This window comes from Eurosta solidaginis, chromosome 2 (genome assembly GCF_040869045.1).
Source record: "Eurosta solidaginis isolate ZX-2024a chromosome 2, ASM4086904v1, whole genome shotgun sequence".
Taxonomy (NCBI): Eukaryota; Metazoa; Arthropoda; class Insecta; order Diptera; family Tephritidae; genus Eurosta; species Eurosta solidaginis.
The window spans coordinates 125,518,809-125,525,229 of record NC_090320.1 but is presented as its reverse complement, the minus strand read 5'-3'; positions in this window follow the sequence as shown (position 1 = coordinate 125,525,229).

Genomic DNA, 6,421 nt, shown 5'->3' with positions numbered 1-6,421 from the left:
TTCGTTGATGTCGGGTATTGGATAACGATCAGCTATCGTTATGGAATTGAGTTTCCTATAGTTTATTACTAGTCTGTATTTTTTTTCTAGAAGAAGCATCCTGTTTTTTTGGTACAATCCATATGGGAGAGTTATATGTAGACTGTGAAGGTCTTATTATTCCATCGTCTAACAATTTCTGTATTTGTTTTTCGACTTCTCCTTTTAAGGACATGGGATAGGGGTAGTATTTCGTGTAGACTGGTACGTCCGAGTTCGTCCTAATGGTGGCAACGACTTTGGTGGTATAAGTTAACTTTTCATTGGGGTCAGAGAAGAGGTCAATATTTTTACTAAGGAATTCATTACTCGTTTTTGAAAATCATTCATATGGTCATTTCGGATGTTGACATGGTTGACATCTTGTGAAAGCAGTTGCTTAAGTTGAATTTTAACTGAATTATTAATGGTCATGAAGCTTTCCTTCGTGTGGATGACTGCTGCCAATTCTTTTAGGCTGTAATTACCGCGTATCGCATACAAAGAAACAAGTGATGGGAGGAGATAGAACTTTAAACTAATATTTGGCTGATTGAAAAGGTTCACGTACGTATGATGGGTAATCTCAATTTTTCCTCCTACTGAATTTGCAAGAAAATGGTTGTCGTTTTCAATTTTCTTTTTTACTAGGCGAGGTTGTATGTAGTTGTTGTTGAACCCTGTATCTACTAGAATATTTAATATATCGCCGCTCTTCGTTTTGCATCTGAAGTAGGGCAACGAAGAGCTATTTAGCCTAAAAAAAATGTACGTCGGTCAAGTCAAGCGATTCATCGACTGGGTCGTTGTGGCTTGGTTCGTTATAGTCGTTGTAAGGCATCTCGTGGTTTTCTGGTGCTTCTTCTGAATTTATGTGGAAGTTTCTTTGAAGCTTTGGAGGGGGATGATTTATCATCGAAGTATTCGGCGATCTTTTACCCATTTCTTGGGCTTTATGGCGGTTTATCTAATTTACCGCTCTAATCCTGACGCTTTCGTCTACGTCCATTGGTTGAGGTGGTTTAGGTAGTCTTGGAGGGGAATAATTCTGTTAGTTTAGCGGGTTTTGTGGTTGGTATCTATTGTTTTGGTTAAGTTGGTTTGGCTTTTGCTTGGCATAGTGTTGGTAATTGAGGGGATTAAAATGTTGTTGCCGATAATCTTGTGGAATAGGATTTGTTAAAGTTTGGGGTATGTAAGCTAGTTCGGAAATGACGGTGGTTGGAATTGTTGATTTAGCTGCGGTTGAGAATATCTTGATGTAAAAGGTTGCTGTCGTGGGTTTACGGAATTAAAGCTTTGCTGGCGGGAGGTCGAAGGTGCGTTTAACACCTGATTGTTAGCGTGGTATGCCCTGAAGTTTTGATTTTCAAGTTTCATACAAAGGTGTAGGGCTTCTGGCAAGCTCTTTGGTTCTTTAATGCCTAGAAGTTGGGGTAGGTCGCCAGAGAGACCTCTCACAAATGTATCGAGGGCCTTAGCACGGTAATTATCAGTTAGTAAGTGGACTGCTTCTTCACTGATTTCCATGCATCCTATCTTGTTCAGGATCAGAGATAGATGACTGTACACTTTTTGGTAAAATTCGTTCATACTCATACGTCCTTGTACCAGGCACATCATGTGGTACTCTAACGTTCCAATGTCCCTTTTGTCTGCATAATGGGTGGTCAGACAACGGGATATTGCCGTCCAATCAAGGGGTGTGTTGTACGACTCTAAAGCAATATCTGTTTTTCCTATTATTTTATTTCTTATTACGTTTAAAATGCCAAAGTATCTGGGCGTTCCTTTTGAGGGTTCTTAAATTTTTAGGATGCGTTCGACGCTTTTCTTCGAGGAGCTAAACCTTGAAGCGTTTCCTAAAAACTCTCTTAAGGAACGTACCACGTCCGGTATTTTGTCCATTTCACTCATGTTTTCCCTATATCGTTCGTCGATTGTTTGGTCGCTTGTTATTGGCGCTGTATTTTGATTAAGGGCATTTTAAATTAAGGTGGGTCCGTTTATTTCTATTGCTTGGGCAATCATACTTCGTATGAGATTAGCTAATTCTGCAGCGATTTGGGGGAGCTAAAGTGGAGGGTGCTGTATTTGATGCTGGTGCTGTAGGGGAGTAGTATTTGCCAGCATTGATGACCTAATTAAATTATTTGGGTTAGCCATAGTGAACATTTTTTGAATTTTTGTCTTCTTCAGTAAGGGGTTTGATTTCCTGGACTTTAAGTGATATTAAAAAATTAAGGTTTTCTTAAAAGGATTTTCCTAATTTTTAATTAATTTTATTTCCGCACTTTTACTTTTAAAATGTTTTTTTTTCTTTAAATGAAATATCTAGATTATTAAATTCTAAATTAGTTCTAAATTATTTAGATTTTTGAGTAATTTTCACAATAAATATTCGTATTTCGTAATTTTAGATTTATTCTAAATTCGACAAATTTTCAAAATGTAATTTTTTCATGTAGTATTTTACTTCCATTGTTTTTTATAAATTTTATTTACTGTAATTGTTTTTGAAAGTTACTTTTTTTTAACTTTTCCTTGTTTCAAATTTTAAATATTTAACGAGCTCGAGGCCATATACATATATATTCAGTTTAAAACCCAGAACTTATGTTTAATATTGTAAAATTAGTCGACAAGCTACACCCAAGAGTGTAAGTTTATAAATAGGTTTTTATATTATTTATGATTTTAATGTTTCATGTTTGTTTTTTACAGTCTTGAGAATGACCTCAGATTGAGGTCGAAATATCGACTAAATAAAATTTAAAATATATACTTATATATAAAATCTATCCGGGTTTTAAACTGAATATATATGTATATGGCCTCGAGCTCGTTAAATATTTAAAATTTATAAATCTAAGGCCGAAAATAATCAGAAGATAATTTTCCTTTTTCTTAAAAATTTTTTCACTCGTTAATTTCTAAATTTCTTTAAATATGCATTTTTAAATGAAATTTCAAAATTTAGTAGATTTAAATTTTTTTGTTTTAAATATTTTTAACTTAAATATCTATTTTCTTACGTTACTTGAGTCAGCATCCCGCGCCTCCTGGAAAATGTGGTGGAAATATCCTTTTTTAGTACTTGGGTTCCTCCCTTCACTACTCCAGAGGTAAATATCCGGTGTGGGTATCCTTGGTGGCACTTTATTGCGGCACTTTTTTTTTTTCAAATCAGAGTTTTCCAGTGGCACTTTTCTGTAGCATTTTTTTTTTTTCAAATCGGATGTTTCTAGTGGCACTTTTGCTAGTGGAACTTTTTTTTCCAAATCAGAGTTTTCCAGTGGCACTTTTCTGTGGCAATTTTTTTCTTATCAGAGGTAACAAAAAATTTTTAGTGGCACTTTTTCTAGTAGCACTTTTTTTAGACAAAGTTTTTATTTTAAATTTTTACTGTTCGACTTTCACTTAGAAATTTTCCAAAGTGTAACTCTAACTGTTTTTTTATTTTGCTCGGGCTTAATTTTTTAGATTTTGTACCGAACGCGGACACTACGGAATGAAGACTGAATTTTTGTGTTCAATTAATTGTTATTAAAATGATTTTTCGTTCATTATTTACAGCAACAACAAAACAAATAAATGCTGTTACCCGTGCTTAAGTAAGCCAGACGCAGGCGTCAGCATTTTACCATAAGCAAAGGCACTGCAACGGATGCGCGTGCAATGGCTTTGTTTAGCCAAAATTTTATTATTTAGTTTAAGCGGAATTTGTGTTGCGAAACAGGAAATGCAAAAAATTGTCATTGAGTTTTGATAATCCAAAATTATTAAGAAATGTGTCAAATTCTGATGTGGCAAGTTCGCATAATTGATGTTAGCATTAATTTGTTTATAGGAAGGTAAGTTAAATTTTAAATAATTTAAATGGTATATCAGCATAAATATGTTTATGCGAACTAAATATAATTGCCGAAAGATATGTAAGTAAATATGTAAATCACTATGTGAGAGCCAAATATATTGTGTGTTAACTTACACATTCTTAGCAGGCGAGGCTCTGGCGACACCAAATTCCTTATGTAATTAGGGGGTGGGGGCGAGATGGCCTAGAAAGTTCAATGTGGTCATATTAACATTTCCCGAGATTGTCGGCCTAGTAGCTTAATAGTGCTATAGTATTATCTTAAAATTTTCCATTAAAAATTTTTTATTTGCACAAATCCCATTTTTATTTAGCTTATTATTCTCTCTCGACCCGTCACCCTACAAAAAGAAAACTTGATTAAAAGTATTATAACCGAAATATTATTTCGGCTAAAGTAAATTGATGCCGCTAGCATATAAACATATGTATACAATGTATTATTACATAATATACATATATACTAGTATCGCCTGTGGTCGAAATTCGACCAACGTGTATTTTTTTCAAATCAGTCTATGCATCAGGTGTTGGAAATATAGCAGGCTGGTCTAACTTACTTAACTTTTTCTGTAAAATTTTGCATTTTATCTAAGACTTTGTACTTTTTGATTGTATTTTCTTAAATTTTCTACAAACTTTTCACATGTAATTATAACATTTTGTTATGGAGCTCCTTAAACAAAAATATAAAAATTATGTAAAATGAAATGAAATTGACATAGAATTATGGTGAAATTACTTGAAATTAAGTGAAGTGAACAAACAGTTCTAATCTTCGGATAGAGCACTTACATAATTTGTCCAAAGATGGCGCGCTTTTGTGCAAGAAAGTAAAAATCCAAATTTGGAGAGATTGTAAAAACTTTTTCTATTAATTATAGACAAATAGAGTAATATTTTTTAACAGAAATAGGCCTATGCACTGCGGCTGATCTATACGAATCGATTAATATCACTTTTATATAATTTCACGTATGCTAACTATGCGAAACCGCCTGTCAATTGTTTTGTACGGAAATTTTGTTAGCGTATTAATATATAGATAGTGGGTAATATACTGCCTATGCAAGACGGCCGCTATGATGCCGATTGCCGCTTTGACCTAAAATCAAACACGTTTTTGGAACGTTTTTTTGTTCCGTAATTAGCATAAAAGGCAATATAGAAAATGTAATGTTATATTTTTGTAACTTTTATTTTGTTCAGTATACGACGTACTTTATCTAAAATAAGGATTAAATCTGCAAATGCAAAAATATTTTCGGGCAAATTTGCCATTAATTGTTATAAATAAATTAGTTAGTTTCAACAAAAGTTAACTCATTATTTGTGATTTCATGTTTTTTTGAAAACAACTAAAATAAAAAGCAAAGAATCTGTTAAATAAAGACTTATGTATTTACGTTTAAGTGAAATTTGCCACAAAAAAAGGGCCGGTCAAAAATTAATTCTATTTAAGCTTTCTGGTACGCTACAAATTATTTTGGAACAATTTTTTAGGATTTTTGTAGAGGCTATTATAGGTAAGTGGCAACAATGGGAAACCATGTTTTAATCTTTCACCGTGTAGCGCGTACGCTTATGTAGGTTTGTATCTTAGAGCACTTACATAATTTGTCCAAAGATGGCGCGCTTTTGTGCAAGAAAGTAAATATCCATATTTGGAGAGATTTTTGGATTGACAAAAAACTTTTTCTATTAATTATAAACAAGTAGAGTAATATTTGTTAACAAAAATAGGCCTATGCACTGCGGCTGATCTATACAAATCGATTCATATCACTTTTATATGATTATTCGTATGCTAATTATGCGAAACCGCCTGTCAATTGTTTGTATGGAAATTTTGTTAGCGAATTAATATATAGATAGTGGGTAATATACTGGATATGCAATACGGCCGCTATGATGCCGGTTGCCGTTTTGACCTAAAATCAAAGACGTTTTTGGGACGTTTTTTTGTTTCGTTTAATATACAACGTGAAATTTTCCGATTCACTCAAGTTGCAGTTAAATAATAATAAACCAATTTGAAATAAGAGAATATATAATAAAATATAATAAGAACTAAAATAAATTAGCATAAAAGGCAATATAAAAAATGTAATGTAATATTTTTGTAACTTTTTTTTGCCCAGTATACGACGTACTTTATCTAAAATAAGGATTAAATCTGCAAATGCAAAAAACATTTGCGGGCAAATTTGCCATTAATTGTTATAAATAAATTAGTTAGTTTCAACAAAAGTTAACTCATTATTTGTGATTTCATATTTTTTTGAAAACAACTTAAATAAAAAACAAAGAATCTGTTAAATAAAGACTTATGTATTTACGTTTAAGTGAAATTCGCCACAAAAAATGGGCCGGTCAAAAATTAATTCTATTTAAGATTTTTTGGTACTCTACAAATTATTTTGGAACACTTTTTTAGGATTTTGGTAGAGACTATTATAGGTAAGCGGCAACAATGGGTAACCATATTTGTATGTAGGTAAAACATTTGTGCTTTCGAATTTAGCG